Genomic DNA, 27,059 nt, shown 5'->3' with positions numbered 1-27,059 from the left:
CATCGGCCGGTAGCATATTTGCCCTATGGCTATAGATGATTTCTTTTCATGATTCAGGCTGTACCTTTTCACCATTCATCAGGTTTCAGGTAAAAATTTGAATTGCTGGATATGAAGTGCAGGTATAGAGTTAAATTGTTTTTCACCATTTAAGGTTACTTGAGCCTCCTTTTTTTTGTTTGTTTGTTATCTGGCGCGATTGCAATGTGAATTTAGCTAGCTGGCTATAGCTGCACCACAAAAATGCATCTTCCTTTCAGATCCCTTTAGAGCGCCTCATTGTCGGCAGTGAGTGTGCGCATGTCTCAGAGGGAAAAAAAGCCTAAAGCTGCTTTCGGCCAGTCCTACATGATGCTGGCATGGGTTTTTTAGAGCGCCTCGTTGTTGCGGAGGCTTCAAGTGGATACATTTTTGTAGATCAAACATTTAGTGTGGGCAGACGAGAGATGCTAGACCATGGCATCATCCATTTTTGCAGGTCATAATTGTGGTAATTGATCGACTTTTGAGCTGAGTGTGGCTGAAGCGTATTCAGTGGACGTGCCCACAGCATTTGAGAGAGGAGAGAATTGTTTCTGAAGCCTCGTTTTATATTCCTGATCACCCGCAAGCCCAGTGAAGATAATTGGTAAATAGAATATGGCTTAACGGATGTTGTGTGTGTCAAGAAATGTCTTTGGAAGGGAGTAAAATGCTTTTTGTTGGGTTTGAGTGAGTGTCAAGGACGAACTGCAGTAACATAAATATTGCCTGGAGCCTTTTTAATTGAAAGCAAAATGCAAAAACGCAGTTTGTGGTCAAGCGAAGCTTTGCTCATTTCTGCAGAGCTGAATGCAGAATGTGCTTGTCTACTTGACAACTGGTAATCCATAATCCTTACGAGAGAGCAAGAACTGATTACATCACATTCAGCTTACTATCACATCTAATATTATATCATGTCTGCGGCTCGGAAATCCGACAGCAGGGAGCAAAATAAGCTCCCTGAGCGCTGACTTCCATCTGATCGCAGGCTATTTCTTTTACCGCTACGGCAGGGTGCAATGTGATTAGGTTTGCATTATCCTTGTAGTTTAGAATTAGGTGGTGCATTAAGAGAAAACATCTTCCATGCTAACCTCCAGCCACGAGTCACGTCGCCCCTCCACCTCCACTCTGTTTGCCTGAGATACCGTCTCCGCAAATCCTCTTATGGCTTTAGAGCTCCCTTCAAATTAAAGGCGTGAACTATGCAATTAACACCATGCTGATTTAACTCAGGGCGGCCCGGTAGTCCAGTGGTTAGCACGTCGGCTTCACAGTGCGGAGGTACCGGGTTCGATTCCAGCTCCGGCCTCCCTGTGTGGAGTTTGCATGTTCTCCCCGGGCCTGCGTGGGTTTTCTCCGGGTGCTCCGATTTCCTCCCACATTCCAAAAACATGCAAGGCAGGCTGATTGAACACTCTAAATTGTCCCTAGGTGTGAGTGTGAGTGTGAATGGTTGTTCGTTTCTGTGTGCCCTGCGATTGGCTGGCAACCGGTTCAGGGTGTCCCCCGCCTACTGCCCGGAGACGGCTGGGATAGGCTCCAGCACCCCCCGCGACCCTAGTGAGGATCAAACGGCTCGGAAGATGAATGAATGAATGATTTAACTCAACTTTTACCACGCCGATCTTTTTGGGTGCTATTTCAATGGGTCATTAGGTTTGTGCCGTAACCATGAGCGATATATCGTGCTTGGGTTATAATCTTCAAAACCATTACCTTGGTTGTCTTGCACTTGGCTGATTCATCCACCTTGGCCTCCTTCTCTGGAAAAGTAACAGCGTTCATTCCCCAGGTATCCAGGGGTGACTGGCCTTGAGGCGCAGCCATTTCCTAGGGTCTAAATAGCCAATTAGCTGGGACCTTGGGAACCACGCTAAGGTAGCCATTAGTAATTAGCCATTGACATTTGGGCGGCCATAGCTATTGGATGGTGGCGCTTGACTTTCACACCGAAATGGCCATTTCATTACAGACGTGGTCAGTGAGTCGTGGTTGCGGGAAGCCGGTTCGGAGATGTGCTCTGGTGGCCTTTAGTGCATCGCTGATTTCTAATCGCGAGTTTGATATCATTATTGTTCTAGGACGTCCACTTGAAATGATTTCATATCGCAAGACATCACCCGAGTGAGTTACCCTGGATTTGATACATCACATTGATTTATAATACATTAACCGGCCATAACATTATGACCGCTCGCGCGATCGAATAATATCCAATGTGAGAGCTGGATATGATGCCGTATCGGGTTCCATCCTTTGGGGGGAATGGTCTGGTATCATAATTACACATGTGCAGTCGGTAAAATAAGTCTACACACCCCTATGCAAATGCAGATTTGAGATGGATAGATCGTTAAAACAGATGCATATAAAGAAAATTATCCTCCAGCCTTCCTGAGTGGTGTTGGCACGTTCTCCCCGTGCCCACGTGGGTTTTCTCCGGTTACTCCGGTTTCCTCCCACGTTCCAAAAACATGCACGGCAGGCTGATTGAACACTCTAAGGTGTCGCTGGGTGTGAGTGTGTGCACAGATGGTTGTTAGTCTCTGTGTGCCATGCGATTGGCTGGCAACCGATTCAGGGTGTCCCCCGCCTACAGCCCAAAGACAGCTGGGATAGGCTCTAGCACGCCCGCTACCGGATTTTTTTTTTCATTCATCACTAATTGGGAACTATTTAGAATTTTGCATTCAAAATAGTACCTATAATCTAGGTAGGTTCTATTCAACAGTCAGTCATCTTGATGTTTATCCCAAATAGAGAGACAATTGGTGGAACCAAAAAAAACACTATGTGGCCCGGTAGTCCAGTGGTTAGCACGTCGGCTTCGCAGTGCAGAGGTACCGGGTTCGATTCCAGCTCCGGCCTCCCTGTGTGGAGTTTGCATGTTCTCCCCGGGCCTGCGTGGGTTTTCTCCGGGTGCTCTGGTTTCCTCCCACATTCCAAAAATATGCGTGGCAGGCTGATTGAACACTCTAAATTGTCCCTAGGTGTGAGTGTGAGCGTGGATGGTTGTTCGTCTCTGTGTGCCCTGTGATTGGCTGGCAACCGATTCAGGGTGTCCCCCGCCTACTGCCCGAAGACGGCTGGGATAGGCTCCAGCACCCCCCGCGACCCTAGTGAGGATCATGCGGTTCGGAAAATGGATGGATGGATGGATATTTTATGAATGAAACAGAATGCAATGAGTGACCTCTATCAAATGCGTTGTTGTGCGCCTGCTCACCTGCAAGCAGCGTGGCGTGCGCAAGATAAATTTTCCTCAACTGTGATGAGTCCATTGTGTCCAGGGATAAGTGTGAAGTCTTCTCAGTGAGTCAGGAGCTGAGACAGGCTGGGGCCAGTGTATATCCACCTTGTATTAGAACGTCAGCAGCCTTCCCGTGACCCACATTCTCCACCTTAGACAATAACACTAGAGAGAAAATTGTGGAATTATGAGCCAGCCGGGCAATTTTATCAGGACGTCCAGACTGTGCTCACAGTTGCTCTAAATCTCTCAGGACAATCGCTCACATTACCACAGGCGGAGGAGGATTTTTGTCAGGCTTTTCTTGTCTCAATAATGCATCTATTGTTAGTTGGCGCTGTTCTATGAGCAGGCAGGATTGCAGCAAAAAAAAAAACTCTTGAGAAAAATTAATTCAAGGATTTCAAAATCAATTCTTCACGCGGTTCAGCGAAAGGTGCGACGAGATATTTTGTCATCTTCAGAGCGCATTAATGTTGGTCACATCATTGGGGTAGAACTTCACATGGGTGGTTCAGTCATCAGGATGTCAACTTGGTACAAATATGAACCCCCCCCCCCAAAAAAATATTTGTTTTCAAAACCCAAATCCCACGCCAAACCTAAATTAGCATAATTGATTGTGAGGCCTCAAGTCGCTGACAAATACCATAATCACTCATCTCGTTAAAAGAGGATTATCAGATTGCTTGTATCTTGTTACACTGCTCAAGATTTCTCGTGCTTTCTCGCAGCACATTAGCTGTTTTTTCTTTTCTCTCCTAATTTGTGAAAGGGATAATCTTCCATGTTGTTGGGTTTTTTTTTTTTTTTTGTCTCCAGTGGATTTCGCTGTTGTTGGCTATGTTGTCTTCTCTTAAAATGGATGACCGGCCGCGAATGGCCGCGGGCGATAGTTTGGACACATTTAAAGTCTTTTGGTTGACCTTGAGATTGAAGAATTACTTATTATTTTTTCTGAATTGATTTTCCTAATTCCCTAGCCACGACTCAGATCACTGGTTAGCATTTTAATTGCCACTAAAACAAGTGTACTTCAAATAGATGCCTGGTAGTGCCTGGCAGTTGAGTAAATAAACACCCCAGGCCACCATTTGAGAAAATACGGTCATCAAACGGTGGAAAATGACATCAATGCGGCACTGGAGTAAAACATGTCCAATGCTTAATGTCATTAAGCTGATTCTACCATCAGAATTGATTAACTCATCAAAGTGCTATTTGAAAGGGAAATAAAATGTTACGAGTTTGATCTGATGCGTCTGACTCGCGTTGTTCCCTTTGCATATTAGCAGTGGAACCAGAAGGTTGCAGGCCAGATTTGAAAGCCATCGGAAATACTGAAAACGGAAGTTCATTCACAATGTTGCCCAACTCCTCCCAATTTTTCCACAAACACACCTGAAATAATGCCAAACGTCACTCCTCCTTAGAGGAGCGGGGTGGGCATCGGGAATTTCAGAAGAATATGTTCATTCTACCAAAATGGCCGGTGTATTTCCAGTGCGGTCCTGGATGTCATTTTTAGGAGATGTGTCCAGAATCAGAATCAGAATCATCTTTATTGGCCAAGTATGTAGAACACACAAGGAATTTGTCTCCGGTATAACACGCTGCACTAGTATCATCGTAAACAACAAAATCATTGAACCATTTTAGAGTAACCAGTAGTTTTGTAGTACCATTTTGTGGTGCAAGAAGAGTGACTACGTCAGTGACTGTTTAAGGAGTTAATGGCTAGAGGGAAGAAGCTGTTTAAGTGTCTACTGGATTTGGTGCGCATGGATCTGTAGCGTCTGCCTGAGGGGAGTGGCTGAAAAAGGTGGTGGGCAGGGTGCGGGGGATCCAGGAGGATTTTCCGTGCCCTTGTCTTGATTCTTGCAGTGTGCAAGTCCTCAAGAGTGGGTAGGGCGGTGCCAACAATTTTTTCTGTCCATGTACTAAAGAGATCAAAAACTCTGGCCTGAATACTCCAAAATATTTCTACCTCTTCCCGCATTGCTCCCCTGCAGATATGAGACGATAAATAGATGAGCCCCAACAGCATGGATCTGTAGCGTCTGCCTGAGGGGAGTGGCTGAAAAAGGTGGTGGGCAGGGTGCGGGGGATCCAGGAGGATTTTCCGTGCCCTTGTCTTGATTCTTGCAGTGTGCAAGTCCTCAAGAGTGGGTAGGGCGGTGCCAACGATTTTTTCTGTCCATGTACTAAAGAGATCAAAAACTCTGGCCTGAATACTCCAAAATATTTCTACCTCTTCCCGCATTGCTCCCCTGCAGATATGAGACGATAAATAGATGAGCCCCAACAGACCAATATTTGCTTCTGTAAATATTACTATTGTACATTTGGTTCACATGCCAGACAGACTGAAATCATTAACTCATGTATTTCCTCCCAAGAATCTGAACCACGATGAACCAGGCATTTCGTGCCTTTTTCATTTATTCCTGATAAATGACACACGTGACTTCCGGGTGCTTTTTGGACTTTCTAGGAAGCCAACAGCATCGACCCGTGGAATACTATTAATATCATTAGAGTCTCTCACCGAGATAATTAGGATGGCATTTAGGCATGTGAAGAAATGCCATCGCCGCGATTACAAATTGTAGCGGAAACCAGCCGAGACCGCGTTACATAATCTGCTCACGGGGCGCTCTCAAGCGAGTGCGCCCGCAGACAATAAAGCAAGTCAAAGCAGAGGTTGCTGCATCTGGATTGCAATGATTGATGATTGTTTTTGTTGTTTTTTCCTGCAGTATCGGGGAATTAAGACTTCTCGCCAGTGAGGATATTTAAATGGATGCTTGTGCATAGAGTAGCCTACATGGAGTTAACCATGCCAACAGCCAGTAGATGCCAAAGCAGTCATTAGCACGTTGTACTATAATTTGATCATTTATGCATCGTCACGCCTGAGATTCTGGCAAAATATCATTGCATCTCACAAGAGCTTGCATTCAAACTCTGTATATCCGTTTCATTCTGGAGTGTTTTAGTGCCACACTACCTCTATCATGTCTTATTTTAGCCGTTGACAATAAATGCCATTCCGTTCCGGTCCCAAAAGTTCTCCGGCAATCATCAAACTTTGCGCACGAGAGACTCATGACCTGATTTACCACGTTTAAATAGAGCCACACTTTTTGATGACACCTCCGTTCTTACAAGTTAATGTTGTGCCCCAGAGGTGGAGGACATTTCAAAGATTAACACAGAACACTTCTCTGGCAAAATGACATCTGTAAAGTACTTAAAAAGTTGAGAGGAAAAAAAAAATGTGCATTCGCAAACGAGCAGATTTTAACACAGCAAGGTCAGAGGAATTGGCACTCATGGTTTTTAACTGCTGAAGCAAGGACATGATGATATCTCCTCTGGGCCGGCGCCGAGTGGAGCTCGTCTGATTTATCCGGAGAACCATATGCCAGACAGATTACAGAATCAAAATCCCAGATTAAAAGACAGCTATCCAGCTACAGCAACGTCCCGATACGGGAAATGCATCACTTGGCGCAAAAAGTAAAAGGCACGTCGCAGCCTTTTACACAATCGAGAGGTGTAGTAATGTATACATCCAATGGGCATCAAGGATAGACAAATTATTGCTCGTCGCCGGCCGCATATACACACACACACACACACACACACACACAAGCATATGAAGTTAATTATATTTCATTCATTCTCCGAACCGCTTGATCCTCACTAGGGTCGCGGAGCCTATCCCAGATGTCTCCGGGCAGTAGGCGGGGGACACCCTGAATCGGTTGCCAGCCAATCACAGGGCACACAGAGACGAACAACCATCCACGCTCACACTCACACCTAGGGACAATTTAGAGTCAGCCTGCCACGCATGTTTTTTTCGGAATGTGGGAGGAAATCGGAGCACCCGGAAAAAACCCACGCAGGGCCGGGGAGAACATGCAAACTCCACACAGGGAGGCCGGAGCTGGAATCGAACCCGGTGCCTCCGCACTGTGAAGCCGACATGCTAACCACTGTACTACCGGGCCGCCCTTAATTATATTTGTAGTTTAAAAATAACTACTGGTGATGTGGCGAAATTAATTCCAAGTTCAATGAAAGGATTAACCAAAATGTCTTTCTTCAAGCAGTGACACGGGAAGGGCTGTAGGTTGTTTGCGACTTTAGCTAAGCACATCAGGTTTTCGCCGTGGTTGTCAGCATTTAATACTCACGGGGGCGTTTGCAAATCACTTCCTGTTGTGCTTAAATACGGCGGGACGTTCAATACGGGTCGGCAAAATTGAGGAAATTAAGCCGCCGTGCCGTTTAGTGGGCGCCCGACGGCGCAACACAGCCGTTGGTGCCTTCTGCGCGTCACGTGATCACCCAGCCTTGCAAATCACCATTTAAATACGCCTCACAATGTAGCTCACATTAATGTAATTCATCACGGTGGCCATTATTCCCCTCACGTGTCCAATGGCAGCACAGGTAATGAAAGAGAATTCTCTCCCCCCTTCCGCCCGTGCTCGGATAATGAGATGAGCCACAGCGCAAGTTAGTCTTGCAACAGGTTCATCTCCAAGTGAGCTGTTTCACACAATGTCTCCCATCAATCTAAACTGCTTTGAAGCACCCGTTTTGGTCTGTGACAACATGACACGGAGCTCCTACTGCTGTCATATGTGCCCGCAGTCTGTTTTCACTCACTGCTGATTCATCACTCGAGGGCCTGCAGGAAGTACGGAATCATCGCAGGTCAGCAAAAGTGCAAACACGGGTCACAAATTGGCGTCGGGCTGCTGATGCTGATGCTCATCAACAAACGGTACTCTGATATGGCAATATTTTTGATCAGGGTTGTCCTACCGTCAGAATGTAATTTCGGCCCGTGTCCAGGTGTCACCACCATTTGCTGGACACATTGCAACAAGTACGGTGGTAACCTCTACTTATGAACGTCTGTTCGTATGAAATTTTCAAGTTACAAAACGCCTGAACAGGAAAATATTGCCTCATATTTCGAAAGAAATTTTAAGATACGAAAGGTAAAAAAATACAAAGTTGTCCCGCATCACGGAGCTCCGAGTTTCTTGAACGCCACATACTTATAGCTGCTCTGCCATTGGCTATTACCTGGCATCTTCCTGGCATCCCATTGGCTAAAAAGGACCTCTTCCGCGTGTGTCTGTGCGTATAGAAAGATTGGTGTGTGTCTATGCAGTGTGCTCATCATTCGCTCCTCATGAGGCTTCCCCATAGTTTTACGTAAATGAAACCCGGAACAGGTGTTCACAGTCGGGCGATCGCTCACTATGGTGCTGTTTGCCTTGGACATTTTCGAAGGAAGGCGCCCCGGTAGTCCAGTGGTTAGCACGTTGGCTTCACAGTGCAGAGGTACCGGGTTCGATTCCAGCTCCGGCCTCCCTGTGTGGAGTTTGCATGTTCTCCCCGGGCCTGCGTGGGTTTTCTCCGGGTGCTCCGGTTTCCTCCCACATTCCAAAAACATGCGTGGCAGGCTGATTGAACACTCTAAATTGTACCTAGGTGTGAGTGTGAGTGCGAATGGTTGTTTGTCTCTGTGTGCCCTGCGATTGGCTGGCAACCGATTCAGGGTGTCCCCCGCCTACTGCCCGAAGACAGCTGGGATAGGCTCCAGCACCCCCCGCGACCCTAGTGAGGATCAAGCGGCTCGGAAGATGAATGAATGAATGAATGAATTTTCGAAGGAGTGTAAAAAGTCGACAAAAGCAAACGTTCTCGGATCGGTTCTTTACAAAACGCTAAGCAAAAACCACTTCTGAGAGAGAACATGAGCTAAAAAGGGCACAAAACGATGACGGTTAAGGTAAATGACCATCTTTTTTTTATTCTTTATTCTTTGTATTATTACATTATGAACAACTCTCATTTATCGTGCAATAATCTAATTGTCACATGTATTTGTTACATATTTTGATGAATTTTTACCGCTGTACTTTTCATGTAAGAAAGTTACTGCACTTCTCAACAATTGAAAAGATTCAAATGTGCCGCTTTGTCTTTACGAAAGTCAAGTGGACACAGAGTGATCGTTCTCACAGCGGTCCTTTTTACAGCAGGTCCTAACCTTGCTGTAACCAATATCGTAAGATTTAATTGAATTTAACCGCGCGCCCCGCCACCTCCCTGGAGTCGCAATGCTCACATCAATGGCGCGATTTGCACTGTATCTGATACAAGCGCTATTAATGTCATTAATTTCCCCCATCGCGATCCTTTGGCGTCTGCCGGGAAATTCAATTTGTGAGATCTTTCTCAATGTGCCAGAAGTGATCATGAGCATCGTGATCCACTTGACTGGACGGGACGGGATGCGATTGAGATGATAGCGCTCTGACGCAACGGCTTTCGTGACCGGCGCAAATCCGTCGTGGCGTAAATCTGCACAGGCGAGTATGACAACAGGTGTCGGTCATATCATTGGTAATAATGTTACATTTTAATAGCTTATGAGCCAAAAGGTATGATGCTGATTGTTGTGTACAGCAGGGGTCTCCAACCATCGGCCCGCGGACCGTTACCGGGCCGCACAGAGTCAGAGCTGTGCTGTGAGCAAAACTACTAATATCGGTTTGCAAGTTGAAATAAACAGAACCTGTCGAATCATTTGAACAAGTAGCACCCAAGTTATCAAGCGGAAAGCATGAAAAATGCGAGTGATTCGCTAATAATTAGCCGGCAGCCAGAGGATGAAAGCGTCTCACTCAACCCGACTACAATGATTTGCTAACAAATCTACGTATTAAACACAGTCAGTCTTTCAAGTTTAGTATTCCCTCTGGAGAACTTGCCTTCCAGCTTTAATGCCATTCGACACCAAGAAATTATTTCGAAAGAGGCGAGAGGCAGCTAAAGATGTCAAGCGAAGTGCAGCGGTGCATTTTCTTGCTCCGATCAGACGAAATGCTTGAATTTCTTGACTGGAGCCAAAATGGGGAGACGATAGAAGACCCTGATTCAGCTTTATTGTCATTGTTAGCATTCCGAGTGATACGGCGGAAGAGGCTCGGTTGTCGGCGTACTGTTTGAAGTGATAAAACGAGCGCCCCAAGTCATGTCAAGGTTTGACAGCACGATCAACACAATGATCATAAAGGAAGATTTATGGAATATAGTATTTTCCATAAATCTTCCTTCCAGTGTATATTCAATATCCACTGGGGCCAGGCGGGGAGGGGAACATTATTCAATTTAGTTCATTTGATTAAGGTGAGAACCTCGGTCATCCGGGAGGGGCTCAGAGTCGAGCCGCTTCTTCTCCACATCGAGAGGAGCCAGATGAGGTGGCTTGGGCATCTGATTCGGATGCCTCCTGAGTGCCTCCCTGGTGAGGTGTTCTGGGCATGTCCCACCGGGAGGAAACCCCGAGGAAGACCCAGGACACGCTGGAGAGACTATGTCACTCAGCTGGCCTGGGAACGCCTCGGGATCCCCCGGGGAGAGCTGGAAGAAGTTGCTAGGGAGAGGGAAGTCTGGGCTTCCCTGCTAAAGCTGTTGCCCCCGCGACCCGGCCCTGGATAAGCGGTAGATGATGGATGGATGGATGGATGGATGGGTTGCACGAAATAGCAAAAACTTTTTTTCAGCGTACATAACAAAATGAGCTGCTGGGGTGGGGTGTCTTTGGTCCTCCATTCTTGATCTTAAAAAAAAAAAACCTTGCTTCATCATTTTATGATAACCCGTGTTAACGTTCTTTTTACGCTAAGATAAATGTCACGTGTACAATTTATAAGGACACGATGAGGATGACAGTTTGAGCATATTTCAGTTGGTATTGACTGATTGATGGCTGGCGCAAAGTTGACTGGGAAAAAAAATCATGCCGAGATTCCACCAGCATCCTCGAAGTTTATCAACAGGGCTGCCAAGTTTGCGTCGGGTGCATTGTGTAGGACTCAAAAGTAAGGGATTTGAATCACAGAGAAACTCGTAATCTGACACACTCGGCGGGGATCGTGACAGCCTCACAATGCGGCACTTTGGCAATTAACCCGCCGATAGCAAAGTCGTTCAGCACGAGAAGGGCGAGAAGTGGGAAGAGGAAAGGTGTCAGTGTCAACTTTTCAGAACGAACAACAAAGAGTCATCCACCCTGTTGTTGTCACGGATTTTAAATCGTGCCACAAGTTTCTACACAAACATTGGAAAGGAATATAGCTCAGTGCCTCAACCAGTCAAGTAAATCTGCTCAGTTGTTGACAGGGTCTGGCAACAGGGAGAGTGATTTACTCTACTGAAGACAAGGCAGTTAGATTTTTTCGGGGGAATGATTTATTTCTACAAATGTATATTTATATTGCCTAAAACAGCCATCCACTTTCTACTGCTATAATTATTTTCATGTAATCGTTGTTGCCCCCCCCTCCCCCCACAAATGCAAATGTTACTGCCTATATTTCACATTAAGCATTTTGATCGTTGGTGTTCTGTCGCCATCTAGTGGCGAGTGTTGGCTGGAACCAGTTATCGCGGATAATATCATTGCAGTGCACATTTTCTGGCGCACATTAAAAGACACGTTTTGTAAGCTCTGCGTCGCCATTTTTATAAGAACACGACAGTGCCGAGAACCGACCGTACAGGGCAAGACAACGACGGGCAGTATTTCGGGGAAGCTTAGCACCTTATGGGGCGGGAGAAACTTCCAGAAGCTTGAGAATCAATCCCAAGGCGAATTGGCTGAGCTGAACATTTTGAATTTCAAATTCGAATGTCAATATGGATGTGTGGAAAGGAATGCGACTCCATTTTGTAAGAATGCACCTTTTGAGAGTGAAGGTGGAAATGTGGGATGGAAATGTGGCATAGTGGAAAAAACTATGATTTTTTTTTTAAATGGTTAAAAATAATAGCTTGCATGACATGAATGTTTGAAATAAGTTCAGGGCGGCTTGGGGAGATCGCGAGAATCAGTCGGCAAAATGGAAGCTTCCATAAATCACACAATAAATGCATTGACACGATACATCCAGCCAAGCACAGTTTTGTGTTGTCGGCCTTCTATCCCTGACTCCAGCGAGTATAAGCGGTATGGAAAATGGATGGATAGACTTTCATTCACAGCACTTTGTGCATGTGTAGCACGCTGACGGAGATGGCATACATGGAAACATGATTTTGACAATGGCTGATTCCAAACCACGAGTACGTACCAATAATTGTCATTTAATGTGCTTCTCGACTGCTTCGCATTTCCCTCCTCGCTCCGCGCTGACTTGGGAACACGCGAATCATTCAATATTCACTTTGTCACGCAGTGTGAGCCGCACGTTAATTCAATCCATTTTCTAGTTTCCTAAAATGCTTTTAGTTACGGTGTGACTGCCAAATTGGTTTTCCTTCCAGCTGAATTAAAAAAGAAAAGAGAAGAAAAAAAAACGACTGTGTGTGCACGTGTATGCCATGTTGCAAGGTGCGTGCCATTTGTGCAAACTGCAATTAAATAAAATACAAGCCTAATTAAACAGGCATTTGGCTCGCGAATACACCGCTACCATTAACTTATGAATTAATTTTCCCGAAGCTTATAACTCAATTCACTTGATTTACTTCTCAAATAATTTCCCCATTGAAATCAAGTCAACTAAACATGACCGGCGTGTTTCTCCCATTTTTCATGCCGTGTCTGATTGCGAGGTTTTGCTTTGCACTTGTTCTCTTTAGCCCCACTTCCTTTGTGTCTACTAATTATTGTTTTGCGTGTATTTAGTTTTGTTCAGTTGCGGTCGGTTTATTGTCGTTGATGCTGTTGCCCCAGACCATTTCATGTATTGTTCCTCCTCCCTTTGTTACTTTTAAAGCTTGTTTTGGCCCTTTTGTTTGTTATCTATCTCTATCTAGCTAGCTAGCTATCTATCTAGCTAGCTAGCTAGCTAGCTAGCGTTATTGCTATTTATTTATTTTAGATGCCTGCTGCCTGGCTTCACTGCATTCAGGTCGTCCCCCTTCCGGCACAACCTGGCCTATCCGCTCGCTTTTGTCACACAAGCACCATTCATCTATTTCAACCCCCCACCCCCAATAAAGACCGATATATCCATCCATCCATCAATTTTCTGAACCGCTTTATCCTCCAAAAATCTACCTTTTGCAGCCCCGTCGACAACAAAAAAATCTTAGGGGGCATCATATTCATGTCCCTGCCCCAGGCATCATCCGTGTTTGGCCCCCCCAGTAGGCACTTGGGAGTCAAATTCATTTGTAGTCCAACTTCACCAGCCCGATTTGGGGGGGGGGGGGCGTCTTATTTGTTCTTCTCCAGTGTATGCATCTGCAATGGAAAATAAACATCTCAGTGGGTGGGCAGAATTTTTTTTTTTTCTCCTACATCAGTCCACATTGACAGTCAACAGTTCCACGCCCGCCAGGTGGTGCCCCCCCCCCCATCCCCCAAACCCCCCCACCCAGCCGTGTGCTCGGAAGGCTCCTCTCATCCGCTCAGAGAGCACGAGGCTCATCTATCGACTTGCTCTGCCAGCAACTCTTCCGGGAACTGCGTCACTAAGAAGCCAGCAAAGGTGATTGGCCTACCAAATTCTGACAAGTGACAAACGAGGAGCGATGGTTGTATCCCCGGCAAGGGGAAACAAATGTGCCTTGCTAAACGCAGTTGGACGGGCAAAAATAGGCAAAAGCTCAACTGCCGCATTTACCTTGCGGAAAGTGTTGAGCCGATTATGTCGTTCAGCTCAACACCAAACAGTTTTCATCACTTACGGGTGCAGTTTAGAGGGGAAAAAATGTGTTGTGTTGGTAGAACGGAAAGAGACATTTATATCCATATAGATGGTGAGAAAAGGCAAAGCTTAGTGGCACTTGGTGCCGACAAATCATTATGGATGGCTTATGGTTGGCTGATACGCACGGGGGGGGGGGGGGGGGGCTGTATGTAAACTCCCGTCTTCACAGCCTATTGAGCTAGCCTGGTGAGAGTGCGAATATTTGATGTCAAGCACCATCAAACCCTGAGAGAGTCTCGGGTAAAATTTGCCTCATTTCACCACACTCCAGCGTAATGGGTTTGACTTCAGTGTCAGGATTTAGACGTAGCCGACGTAGAAGAAGCCACTCCATTTGAAGCATCCGTTGGCACCATTTTTGGTGGAGGGAAATGTAGAAAAAAACGTGGAGAGACCTTTGAAAAGAACAGCAAATAGCTACGTTGGATGGCGTCGTCAGTTTAGTTAGCAACCGCCGTAATTGAGGGAAATGAAACATTCAGAGTAAATTTTCACTCCCAAGTAGTGGATGATTTGTTCTCCAAATGATTAGGCTGAACTTGAACTTTAATATTTGTTTTTCACAAGATATGAAAAGTATTCCGTCTGCCGGCGTCGGTGTGAATATGTTTTTGCTAATTGCTAAAAGGCTAAATCACACTAGCTTGTCCGTATTTTTCCACTGACTGCTAGCGATATGCTATAAAGTGGTTTTAAGTACTGGTTTTATTTAAATCTGCAATCTGTCATTCTTTTTTTACTCGTTTAATTTGTGTTTTTGTGTTCCGGACTTTCGGTAGAATACGTAGCAATTCACTACGGCCGTGAGTGAATACATCCGTATATTATATGCATCAAAATCGGTCGCTGTCTCGTTGCTTGATGGAAAAGACGTGATCCACCAAGACATCACGTACATAAATCATATGGTCTTCTCCGGGTATTTATTTAAACTTATGTCTTGTCTTGTGATGGTATATTCATGCCTCATAGCACACTCATGAATATTATTCATGACATATTCTATATATTTACGAAGCTTGTTCCAATACGTTGAGCTCTTCTTTACTTTGCTGCTCGCACACAATGGACGCATTGTTATCAAAATGTATTGTTATATGGATTTTTTTTCCTTTTTTTTTTATCCATACTGCCCTTTTATATTCCTATATGCAAATTCACCAGGCGTGCGGACCGTCACTGTGCGTGCTCAGCCATGATCCGCCGGCTGCTTAGCGTGTGAATGCGGGATTTGGATGTTGCCACACGGCATGAACGCACGCACCGGTTAGCCTCCTCTTATATTTGTTTCTCTGGGTTTAGCTATTTTGGATTTGGATGAATCGGCTTTCTGGCCTTTTTTGCGGGCACAACTGACATGAATATTCATTTGGGAGCAACGTGTCGGACCTAATCATGCACTGCTGAAGTCTATTGTTCGACTGCCATTTGCAGGAAAAAAATACTGTAAGTCCATACAGTGTCTTGGACAGTATAAATAATTTCTCTAAAAGGTTGCCTAGCAACTAGACTACCATCCGCTAACCATTTTTGTCGTGTAGAGAAAACTAGCTGACATCATGATATCAACATACTCTTGTAATTGCCATCATAGCATCTCATTTGGCCTTTAAAAAAAATTTTTTTTAGCTTTTAGACAAAAAACTGGAGTGGCTTTAGACTTTTTTGTGGGTCCATCCATCTCCATCTGACACTCATGTTTCATCTTGAGGTGTAGGAAAGCAGCTTTGCACACCTTTAAATCATCTTTAATTAGCAACGCAGAGTCAACCAGCCCCCCCAACCCCCTCCCTCACCATGTCGCAGTACGGATACACCTTCATCTTCCCTTCCTACCCGCATTGCTACAATCACCTCTGACTCAAGGGGATCCACAAAATTCCATTTACCTTAAGAAAACCTTTATTAGTCTCGCAATGGAGAAATTCCAGATTCACAGCAGCAAAGTTATGAAAGGAAGAAGTAGAACAACAAAAAAATAGGAGCTGCTGGAAAGGCAGCCACTCTCGCGGCGCCATTTTGAAGTCAAAAATAACAAAAAATAACACAAGACAACACATAGGACAGAGACAGTCGTGCAATCTTCACCACATTTCTGCATACACTTTGTTGTCTGAAGCAGTTATAGATGAAAGAGGAGAGGATCAAAGTGTCCTTTCACCAGTGGATCAGAGACATCATGCTGAAAAATGTGCACACGTCTGCTACAAGCAAAGTTTTGAAAGCAAACACGAAGCTGTAGCGTCCATTGACGAAAAGAGATTAGTTCACTTCTCCTGTCCCACATAATCCGCTTCAAACTCCAAGCCGCGACTCCCAGCTCCAAATCCGCATCGGCACTCCGCGCCAACGCTCCTTTCTTCTCATCGTCGGCTCCTCAAGACCTCCATCCATCCAGCCGCAGTACCGTCACGCTCTTCAGTTGGTGGCCATAACGACATGTCATGTCAAGTTGGGCTGCCTTAGCTTTTGCATTCCTCCAAGTGACGACTCGTTCATTCAAGTTAGCATTTTTTTTATCCGCTCGTGCACCCGTCAATACTCTGTGGCTACATGGGAATGTTTTTAGCATTTAGCTTACATTTGAGCAATGTGCTTGAATAAACTTTGCAACTATCTTCCAATGACTTTGCCAGTCATAAAGTTTTACACCACATTGGCAGTTCCTGTTCCGTGCCTGTGTGGGTTTTCTCCGGGTACTCCGGTTTTCCTCCCACATTCCAAAAAACATCTATATCAGGCTGATTCAACACTCTTAATTGTCCCTTGTTGTGATTGTGAGCGCGAATAATTGCTCGTCTATGCGTGCCCTGCGATTGGCTGGTTACCCGTTCAGGGTGTCCCCTTGCGCACAAGCGACAATACTATGTGAATCACTTGTCTGACTGTGAGGACTTAAACTCTTATAATATGCAAATTACACGAGCTGCAGAGAGCGTTAAAAATTCCCCCAACTGGCTCCTGAACGAACAATCGTGAGGCTAAAAGAGCCATTGTGCCCATTGTGCATTGTGCTTGCGTTTGTGAATCAATGTTAATTGCCAAGCCGACAGGAGGGCGATGTAGGGGGGTTGGGGGGTGGGGGGGGAGAAAAATCTTGAATTGACAAAGTATGATTGAGGCATTTTTTGTTTTCAGCGTCATCTAACTGGTGCTGGATCTCGTCCAAGGCGGGTTGAGCAGAGACAGAGAAGAGGTTAAATTGCTCTAACTGCTAAGGAGCGACTGGGAACAATTTGGAAGCACGGCACAATATTAATGCCGTTAATCATCACGCCGCTCATCATCCGCAGAGACGAGCTGGCACGTGCATGTATGCATCTGTCTGTCTCTGTACGACAACATGTGTGAATATCGTCGAGTGCATCCTCCAATTTGACTGTCTCTCCAGAAAAAAAGATTTGGAGAGAAATTTTAATAAGCGATAAGACACATGTGTAATCTCACAAATTCAATTGACCAAGAGTCAAATTCATACAACCAATCGAGTCTCGATTTGCACAAAAACTGAGAAGGAACATCCAAGCTAGTGAACGTCCAGAGTATGATCTTCAGTCAAAGGAAACCCATCAGAATCAGAATCATCTTTATTGGCCAAGTATGTACAACACACAAGGAATTTGTCTCCGGTATAACACGCTGCACTAGTATCATCGCAAACAACAAAATCATTGAACCATTTTAGAGTAACCAGTAGTTTTGTAGTACCATTTTGTAGTAGAAGAAGGGTGACTACATCAGTGACTGTTTAAGGAGTTAATGGCTAGAGGGAAGAAGCTGTTTAAGTGTCTACTGGATTTGGTGCGCATGGATCTGTAGCGTCTGCCTGAGGGGAGTGGGTGGAAAAGGTGGTGGGCAGGGTGCGGGGGATCCAGGAGGATTTTCCGTGCCCTTGTCTTGATTCTTGCAGTGTGCAAGTCCTCAAGAGTGGGTAGGGCGGTGCCAACGATTTTTTCTGCCGTCCTAACTGTCCGTTGAAGTCGGATTTTGTACAGGATGTTGAAGTATTTGTTTTCTTAATCCTGAAACACAAATTTTTTCCATGGAAAATGATGATACCTCATCTTTTTTATGCCTACAAATAAATATTGGTTAACAAATGCTTTTCAAAAAATATCTAATTTTAGGTTTGCGGGAGGGTGGGGGGGCATGGTGGTTGAAGACAGATTCTCACCTGGATCAAAAAGCAATTACAATTTTGACGACGCTTCTGTCGGCAGCTAATAGCACTTGCGCGCAAGCATGACAGCTAAATGCTGATGCACCATATTTGCTTTGAATTCTGGGCTCCACTTGAATGACCTGACTCTGCAGACCTCGGAGCCCGACTGGGTTGATTCTCCATGAGCATTTCTTTCATGTATTCAGGACCAAAACCATTTAGTGATTTACAGTCCAGTTGAGAGAATTTTTAAAACTATTAAACGGCTGACTTGGGAGCCCGTATAAAGTCCTTAGTTGAAAAAAAATAATAATAAATACCCTTACAAATGAGTTTAGTACTTAAGCCTCCTGATCAGCTCTTCCCCGCATGAATGTGGGTGGAAGACCCACGTGAAACCTTGTGAAATTGTGTGCTGGCATAGCAATGTGCTCCCTCCGACAAAACAAATTTATGCCCTTCACAGATGGCCTTTCATTGTCCATCGCTGGCAAAACGTCCACAGAACGCGTCCGCACACTCCCCGGGTTGTTATTGCCTGGATAATGACACAGATAACGACGGGATGCGGCGCGGTGTCACGTTAGCGCGAGCCGAAAGGTGAGCCACACTTGCCTCTGCAGCTTTCGTGCCAAGCACGGCCAGTGAACGCTCACGACAAGTCACGATGGCGCCAGTATTGACAGAAACGTGATGTGTCTGCATCAAAACTCTTTAACTGCCCTGCTGATGGGTCATGACATTTGATGGCACATAAAGCCCAGGATTTGGCGTAGTGCTGCGGTGCAATCACGCAAGAGATGAATGTGTTTGGGATGTGAAAGGACTGTCAAATGAATTGATGCTGGCTCATGAGAAGTGGCAGAAAACAGACAAACTTTTTTTTTTTTTCCCCCGTCGGACGTAGCTTAAATGGTAGTTATTCTAAGAAGTATTTACCGAAACACGTCGAGGGAAGAGAAGAAAAAAAATGAGCCGCAAGAAAGACGTCACACCATCAAGCTCATCGCTCGGACCATGGGCATACCAAATGTTTTTTCTGGAATGTTTTATATATTACTAGCTGGTTCGCCGCCCTCCGGGCGGCTCATCAGCTAGTTCCTGCGGAAGGCTGGTAAGGTGGGCCTTCGGCCCACAAAAGTGTTGTTGCTTGGTTCAACTTTTTGTTCATCTTCATTGCTTATCGCGAAAATAAAGAGATGTTTAGCTCTACTAAATAACTAACAATTTTATTGCAATGCTTGTGGGTAGACAACATTTTTTCGCTAAGATGCCCGCGCGATCGTAGTGAGCCACTGCCTGAGCGGCGCGGTGAAGTAGGTACGTTTTGAAAAGGGACAGACGGAAGGACAGACCGCGTGCGGGACGAGGCGCAATATGTATATAGGTATAATAAATACTTTCGGGCTGAAATGGAGTGTGGCAGTCGAACCAATGTTATCTTTTTCCTTATATTATCCATCCATCCATCCATTTTCCGAACCGCTTAATCCTCACTAGGGTCGCGGGGGGTGCTGGAGCCTATCCCAGCCGTCTTCAGGCAGTAGGCGGGGCACACCCTGAATCGGTTGCCAGCCAATCGCAGGGCACACATAGACGAACAACCATCCGCGCTCACACTCACACCTCGGGACAATTTAGAGTGTTCAATCAGCCTGCCATGCATGTTTTTTGGAACGTGGGAGGAAACCGGAGTACCCGGAGAAAACCCACGCAGGCCCGGGGAGAACATGCAAACTCCACACAGGGAGGCCGGAGCTGGAATCGAACCCGGTACCTCTGCACTGTGAAGCCCACGTGCTAACCACTGGACTACCGGGTCGCCCCTTATATTATCAAAAATTACAATTTTTTTTTCTATTTTATGGGTGTGCTTGTTATCGCCCAGTTAGCATAGCAACAAAGACAGCTAGCACGTATGCTTTAGTAGTAAGACTCAAAATATCATCATTGATTTGCTACCCTGTAACTATAATCACAATTTACTGTTCATTTTTTGATTTAATGAAGTCATATTTTTTGAAACACCATAAGTGTACAATATTTCCATATGTGTGATTATCAGTCGCAGGCCAAACTAAGAAAAATACACAATATGACGAATAAATATCTCAAACAAAGTGTTTGCTTGAGAACAAAATGGTTGTAAAAGATGAATCCAATATGTATTATATGGCGGGTTTATTTTATGCTTTTAAAATAAAAAATTAGTGTATAATTCCGGAACGAGCCAGAAATATCTTTCATTTACAGCAAATTGGAATTGTAACCACAGGTTTGAAAGTCTGAGCATGTACCGTACACATCACAACAATAAACTGTAAAAGTCTGAAAAATTCCATTTGAGGTGACTCTCTTGACGGATAAAACAAAGGTCACAAAAGCATGATAAACGTCGCCAGCTTCCAAATGTCACGTCCTCCTGTTTCCAGACATGTTGTCCTTCGCGCCGCTGCGCATTACTCCTGCCCTGTTGCGTCCTCCCCGATAATTGAAGCCTCACAACTTTGGCGCAAAAAGAGCCACCCGTGCGTTGCACACAGCGCCGTGGAATAATTTGAAGAGCGTGGAAGTCATGATGAAACTCACCCGCTGGCTTCCCCCGCAGGCAGGAATATTACGCGCCGCATCGGCAGTTTTCCCGCTCCCTCGGTTTACCTGTTTCGGCGTGGCAGAAGCATCCGCGGTCACGACTTATTTTAATGAGGTGTAAATGACTCTTAATTGATTGCTAAGTTGATGAATTCAAGGGGAGAAAAAAAATCTATAATTTGTAGCTGTTTTGATTCTCGCTTTAATTGATGACGTGATTTATCTGTTTTTTTTTAACACGTGTTGGAATAAAATGTCAGCTCAGGGCTTATAGAAGTGCTTGAGACGCTATCATTAACACCTCTGATTGGTTAGTGTTTCCACCGCGAGTGTTTTGATGGGATTCCAGTAGCTGCATGGGCTCTGTAAATAGTCGAGATCATCGCAGCAGGACCTGGCAGCAAATTCAACAAAGAAGAAAGGAAAGCGGTGTCCTGCGTGTGAACTTCATCACTCGCAGCTTTAGCTGTAAATCTACTGACATTACCCACTGCGATTGTATTGATTTTATTGTATACTGCGGTTAAATAGGTCTTGGTTGGGAAAAAAAAAGGTTCATACGGAAAAAATGTTCTTTTACATACAAATGGAAAAGAAACAAGGCATATCCGATGCCTTATCTGGTTCAGGGTTGCGTGCAAGCTGGAGTCTACCAGAGGTGCGAAAAGTACAGTCGACCTCTGCATACATGCCGACCCGTTGACAATTTTTCATCACATGACGGCCTCTGGCTTCATCCGTCCCCCACGTATTTCACATTCATTCATCATTCATTCATCTTCCGAGCCGCTTGATCCTCACTAGGGTCGCGGGGGGTGCTGGAGCCTATCCCAGCCGTCTCCGGGCAGTAGGCGGGGGACACCCTGAATCGGTTGCCAGCCAATCACAGGGCACACAGAGACGAACAACCATTCGCACTCACACTCACACCTAGGGACAATTTAGAGTGTTCAATCAGCCTGCCATGCATATTTTTGGAATGTGGGAGGAAACCGGAGCACCCGGAGAAAACCCACGCAGGCCCGGGGAGAACATGCAAACTCCACACAGGGAGGCCGGAGCTGGAATCGAACCCGGTACCTCTGCACTGTGAAGCCGACGTGCTAACCACTGGACTACCGGGTCGCCCCTTATATTATCAAAAATGACAATTTTTTTTCTATTTTATGGGTGTGCTTGTTATCGCCCAGTTAGCATAGCAACAAAGACAGCTAGCACGTATGCTTTAGTAGTAAGACTCAAAATATCATCATTGATTTGCTACCCTGTAAGTATAATCACAATTTGCTGTTCAAATCAAATACAGCTTTCTTGATTTAATGAAGTCATATTTTTGAGCACCCGGAGAAAACCCACGCAGGCCCGGGGAGAACATGCAAACTCCACACAGGGAGGCCGGAGCTGGAATCGAACCCAGTACCTCTGCACTGTGAAGCCGACGTGCTAACCACTGGACTACCGGGTCGCCCCAGTTGTATACAGATTTACGCTATTCGCGGTCAGCCCATCCCGACCCCCCCCCCCGGTCAACTGTCCATCCAACTTTTAGCAATTTTTATGAGCACGATTTGAACGTGAGCCTCAATTCACTGTCAACACTGCGTGAACGTTGAAGGCAATGCTTCACCCAGCGAGGAATAGCGACAAAACCAGTCGTGAATTGAACAAGACAGGCACTAATATTCACGCCGTCACTCGTCATTCTTGCTCCGGCTCTGACAAATGCGTTGTCTTCAAGTGAATTTCGACACGATAATGAAAACACTCTTCAGCGCGCGCTCGTTTATTGTCCCGCGATGGGCCAATCTCTTTCCCGCGAGCTGAACTCCGCCGCTCTAGGCGTCTTGACACCGCGCCGGTGCCGTTTATACATACAAATGTTCACAGCTCGGCCGAAGCCTGATCGCGAGCTGCTAAGCGGCGCAGTTATCTCGACGGCAAGCGCGGCGGAGATGAATCCGTGGACTTCCACCCGGCTGCTGGATAAACCTGCCCTTGCCGAGATTGAGATCGCCCACTCACATCTGCACCATCTGGAAATCTCTGACGGACGCCGCCCGCATAAGCCCGGCACCTCCTTCCATTGCTCCTCCTTCCTCCTCTCACCCAAACACTCCTAGCGCTCGATCGCACCGATAGTGTCTAAACTAGACATGTCCAAAGTCCGGCCCGCGGGCCAAATCCGGCCCGCGATCGAATTTCATCCGGCCCTCGGCCCCCGTCATAAAATCAGTGCAGTCTGGCCCGTAGGTTGGGCGCAATGGAACACGTGTTGCATTGACTGAGGTCTCGTAGACTGGTGAGTGATGTTTCATAGAGTACTGCTTCCCTCTAGTGGCTAAATGAGTAATAGCATTCACTAAATGAGTAATAGCATTTAGACACTAGAGGGCATCACTCACGAGTTAACAAGACATCACTCCGTGTTTATATTGACTGATATGTCATATTTCAAATTCCTGTTTCAAATGAACCAAAAGAAATTCTTAAGATTGTTGAAATTAAAATAAAAATGGAAATGTGAAACAGACTGGCTTACTAAAATTTGTTGAACAATATTGTTGTTCAATGTAAAGAATGTCAGTCAAGGTCGGCCCCCCGACATTTTACCACATAAAATCTGGCCCCCATGGCAAAAAGTTTGGACACCCCTGGTCTAAACCTTAAATGTCACACCTTTCACAGTTTCGTGGAGACGTCATATCCAGATGTGCCCTTCTTACACACGCACGTCTCCTCGACTTATCATGTTCCGCAGCACACGATGCCGCTCCTTTTGCTCCGAAAAATGAAACGCCGGATGACCTTTTAAATCCGCTGACCGCAATTCAACCCTGCGTCTCTTTACGGAAAATCGTGCCATTAGCTTTGAGACGCAAAACCGGGGCCCAGTAATGTGAATGTCTACGAGATATGTTTCACGGGGAATTCTCCTGACAATGCCTGACCGGAGAGAATTGGATTGCAGGCTGGATTAAAAGGTGATCATGTGGGAATGGTGGAAGCAGCTGGACACGAATCACGGCCGCTATTGACCTAATTCGGAAGCAACAACACATATCTGTGACAAGAGAGTGACAACCCAATCGTAGACTTTTATTGTACATTAAGGGTGCTTAAGTTTTGGCGATGACCAAAAATACTTTTGTTCCCCCCAACCCCCCACCCATTATCCAACATTTAGTTCTGACGAGCTATTTGATCGGACATTCTGTCATTCCGTGAGTGCTGTTCGACAGCCCAACAGCACTCTGACTTTTATTTTCATTCCGCCACACAAAAATAATTATATATAAATAAAAATAATAACCTTAAGTAGAGGGCGGCCCGGTAGTCCAGTGGTTAGCACGTCGGCTTCACAGTGTAGAGGTACCGGGTTCGATTCCAGCTCCGGCCTCCCTGTGTGGAGTTTGCAAGTTCTCCCCGGGCCTGCGTGGGTTTTCTCCGGGTGCTCCGGTTTCCTCCCACATTCCAAAAATATGCATGGCAGGCTGATTGGACGCTCTAAATTGTCCCTAGGTGTGAGTGTGAGTGCGGATGGTTGTTCGTCTCTGTGTGCCCTGCGATTGGCTGGCAACCGATTCAGGGTGTCCCCCGCCTACTGCCCGGAGACAGCTGGGATCGGCTCCAGCACCCCCCCCCCTCACCCTAGTGAGGATCAAGCGACTCGGAAGATGAATGAATGAATAAAAATAATAACCTTAAGTAGAGGGCGGCCCGATAGTCCAGTGGTTAGCACGTCGGCTTCACAGTGCAGAGGTACCGGGTTCGATTCCAGCTCCAGCCTCCCTGTGTGGAGTTTGCATGGGATAAGCTCCAGCGACCCTAGTGAGGATCGAGCGGCTCGGAAGATGAATGAATGAATGAATGAATCTTAAGTAGATTGGTCCCAACATGCATGCCAAAAAAAAAAAAAACTCTCACTATGCGAGATCGTATGTCTCGCATAGTGACGGTTACAATGACGGACGAGAATCCACGTCCATCACTGCTTCATCCACCATTATTTTCTTATTTTCTGTTTGCCTTCATTTGTCAAGCAAAATGTTTTTTTTTGTCGGTGACGGACTGATGGCGGAATGCCCGCCTCTGCTCCCTTTCGTGTGATATTCCTTAAATATACACAAGTACATGCAGATGGAGACTAAATGGAGTATTCCCCATCTGGCCCTCCAAGGTGAGCTCAGTCCAACGGTGTGATTTAAACTTTCTCAGGGCTTTTCTCTCGCACTCTCCACACAAGTCCCGCAATCATCATTCCAGGCGGGGGTTAGCGTCAATTCACAGGTGACAATAGGATGAATAACAGGAATTTATGTGCGGGCATGCTCACGGTATTTGGAGGCTGTGTGTGCTGAGAAAAAAAAAAAAAAAAAGGACAGATGGACAGATGCGGTGTCCGCTCGTGAATGCCTGTGTTTACATTTGGAAATTGTCTCGCGCGCCTCGCCCACGCCTCATGGCGCTCTCTATCTCAACATCGCGGCGAATGTCTTGTCTTTGTTTCGGGAAAACAAATTAAGGGAAAAAAAAAAAAAAAGAATAATAAGGCTTCAAAGACGCGCCCTGCCTCGGATTGTCTTGATACGTGCTTGTCAAACAAACGGCGATAAGAGCATCGCTGCGGCTTTCAATCATTCTTATGCGCTCGACGGCACGCGCTAACATGCATTTAAAGGCTTTTATGGCTTTCCTTTGGCTGTTGATGAAAGGAAGGGGAGAATCCGCTCCAAGAAATGATTCCCCGGAGTGTCTGAATGGATGATTGAAGTTCATCCATCAAATTTCATGCCGTGCGTTTCACGGCAGCATGAGGAGGTCTAAAAGTTGAACCGGTTGCCAGCCAGAGAGAATCACGGAAAAGATCTGAATTGATGAAGACGATCTTGAACAATGCATCCGTCTCTAACTGCTGTGCGTATTTAAGAGATCTAAAAATGCATGAAGATGATGAATGCCACTGCATAATTCATCATTAGTCTCGCTCTCAATTTTACAAGTTAACTTTATCACTTTAAATATAAATGCGTGTGCTGTGTATTAGTATTACAGTAGTTTTGACCCCGCCCCCCGCCCCTTCTGAAATTCTCTTTTGCAGTTTCCCCACTCGAATAACGATGCTCATAACACAAAGGTAAATATCAGACAAGGTAAACATAGAAGGCAGGTTTAATATTGTGATTTGATTTATTGAGGAGGAAAAAAAAAAACTTCAAGGCTACCTGGCCCTATGTGAAAATTTACTCCCCCCTTATTGAAAAGTGAATTTACTGCGCCTATGCTCCCATTTTTCAGGTAGTTTTCGCTAAGCACACCCAAGCCCGATGACCGTCAGACCTGTTCAATCACAAAATCACCTTCATTGCAATTGACGGGCAAAATAAAGTCACCCAGAAGATCTCATTCATTCATTCATCTTCCGAGCCGCTTGATCCTCACTAGGGTCGCGGGGGGTGCTGGAGCCTATCCCAGCTGTCTTCGGGCAGTAGGCGGGGGACACCCTGAATCGGTTGCCAGCCAATCGCAGGGCACACAGAAACGAACAACCACTCGCACTCACACTCACACCTAAGGACAATTTAGAGTGTTCAATCAGCCTGCCACGCATGTTTTTGGAATGTGGGAGGAAACCGGAGCACCCGGAGAAAACCCACGCAGGCCCGGGGAGAACATGCAAACTCCACACAGGGAGGCCGGAGCTGGAATCGAACCCGGTACCTCTGCACTGTGAAGCCAACGTGCTAACCACTGGACTTTCCGGGCCGCCTCCTCACTAGGGTCGCGGGGGGGTGCTGGAGCCTATCCCAGCTGTCTTCGGGCAGTAGGCGGGGGACACCCTGAATCGGTTGCCAGCCAATCGCAGGGCACACAGAAACGAACAAGGATTCGCACTCACACTCACACCTAGGGACAATTTAGAGTGTTCAATCAGCCTGCCACGCATGTTTTTGGAATGTGGGAGGAAACCGGAGCACCCGGAGAAAACCCACGCAGGCCCGGGGAGAACATGCAAACTCCACACAGGGAGGCCGGAGCTGGAATCGAACCCGGTACCTCTGCACTGTGAAGCCAACATGCTAACCACTGGACTTACCGGGCCGCCTCCTCACTAGGGTCGCGGGGGGTGCTGGAGCCGATCCCAGCTGTCTCCGGGCAGTAGGCGGAGGACACCCTCAATCGGTTGCCAGCCAATCGCAGGGCACACAGAGACGAACAACCATCCACGCTCACACTCACACCTAGGGACAATTTAGAGTGTCCAATAAGCCTG

General features: G+C 46.1%; 1 long non-coding RNA gene across 1 annotated transcript in view; it reads right to left on the bottom strand.

The window, feature by feature from the left end:
- LOC127602590 (uncharacterized) overlaps positions 1-26,537 on the bottom strand; it is a 116,732-nt gene extending 90,195 nt beyond the window's left edge. The window contains exon 1 of the long non-coding RNA XR_007962838.1: positions 26,507-26,537. This is a non-coding gene — a long non-coding RNA (uncharacterized LOC127602590). The remainder of the gene's footprint in view (positions 1-26,506) is intronic.
- Between the last annotated feature and the right edge of the window lie 522 nt (positions 26,538-27,059).

Source organism: Hippocampus zosterae, chromosome 6 (genome assembly GCF_025434085.1).
Source record: "Hippocampus zosterae strain Florida chromosome 6, ASM2543408v3, whole genome shotgun sequence".
NCBI classification, from domain to species: Eukaryota; Metazoa; Chordata; class Actinopteri; order Syngnathiformes; family Syngnathidae; genus Hippocampus; species Hippocampus zosterae.
The sequence above is the reverse complement of the archived record's forward strand: the minus strand, read 5'-3'. Positions and strand labels throughout refer to the sequence as shown.